The following is a 1,676-nucleotide window of genomic DNA, read 5'->3' as shown; positions in this document are numbered from 1 at the left end:
GCTCAATTGAGACAATGAAGCACATCACTTAAGTTTGAACTCAAAGTAGATAGATAAATTTGTCTTTTTTGTTGTCTCTCATATTGTAACCAAACAATAAGTGCATATTTGAAGTCAAATTAACATTAAAAAAAAAATACCAAATCAAAAGCTTCTTCAATCATTCTTAACATTTATCGAATCAAGAAATACACAAATCCATGACAAATATTGTTTGTGCCATCAAATAGAATAGGTTTGAGTATATAATATATATATATATAATTCATATTTTTTTCAATAATTTCATTATAAGTTCTTTTACATAATATTTAGAATTATTCATAATTTTTTTCGACACATAAATAAGAGAATAATGCGATTCAGTGCACATGAATCCACGTACTCTTATATCTACAATAATGCCTACACCAATTGAATTAAGGCTTAATCTAACAATATTTCTCAAAAATACTTTAACAAAAAATAAACACTTTTAAAGAGAAATTAAAAAGTTCAACTTTAAAAAAAAAATACTTTTGAGTCTTTAAAAATATAACTTATTTCAAAAATACTTTCATCTCTTAAATACCTTTTAAAAACTATACTAAACATATACTAAAACTCAATCTGAGATGTCAATACGAGTGATGTCAAAGTTGAACACTCTTTATGCCATGAATTACAAACTAAACATGTTGACTTTCTCTCATATGGCATTTATTGGACGGGATGGGCTGATTTCGACACTTACCATGCCACATGTCAATTGACAATAAAAAGGTAAAATATGAAAAAAAAAAAATAGAGTAAATTTTCTATGTACACTTGGCCTTCTTTATAATAGACGATTGTTATAATAATATATTGATAAACAGTTGAATTTCACATAAGAAATTAAAGCTATCAATTTAATAATTTATTATATTTATTAATTAAATATTTTATTATAAATTTAAAACATTATAAATTGATTATTCAAATTTAATAATTTATGATAAATTAATTAATTTAATTGAACTTATTAAAATATAAAATACGCATAAAAATAATAATGCATGCACTTGCTGTATATCTTTTAATTTTGTTAATTCAATTCTCACTTTTTAATATAATTATCATTTTATTATTTGATTGAAACTCGTAATATAAATTTTATTATATGCTTACAACAATTATTTTTCCATAACAAATATCGTTACAGGTATATGGTAACTATATAGTAGAAATATGGTATGTAGAGATGAAAACAGAAATGTAGGGCCTTGGTTCCTTTTGCTAAATGTTACTGTTTCGCTAGTAATCTCTCTTAACATTTATCAATTCAATTTAGTCCTTAATTAAATGAAAATTTTATATTTTGATATTCTCTAAAAATTGAAACTCAATTTAAATAACTTTATCACAAAATTGTTTAGCTTTTTACTTCCTAATTCTTAAAATTATATTTCAGCGCGACACAAAATTATAGACTTGGTCCCCGTCAATTATATTACAATATATTTTGAAGTCGAAAATATATAAAAAATATAAAAAATGGGAAGTAATGAAGCACTCGAAGACAAAGAACATATACAGCAAATTGGGAATATTTATAAAAAAATCCCTTTAAGTTAGTTTATTTTAGGGTCCCATTTGGTAGCATGCTTGCTTGGTAGCTAGCTTGCCGTTTATGTCCTTTTAGTAATTAATAAGCT

The sequence above is a fragment of the Gossypium arboreum genome, chromosome 11 (genome assembly GCF_025698485.1).
Source record: "Gossypium arboreum isolate Shixiya-1 chromosome 11, ASM2569848v2, whole genome shotgun sequence".
NCBI lineage: Eukaryota > Viridiplantae > Streptophyta > Magnoliopsida > Malvales > Malvaceae > Gossypium > Gossypium arboreum.
Note: the sequence above shows the minus strand (reverse complement) of the source record.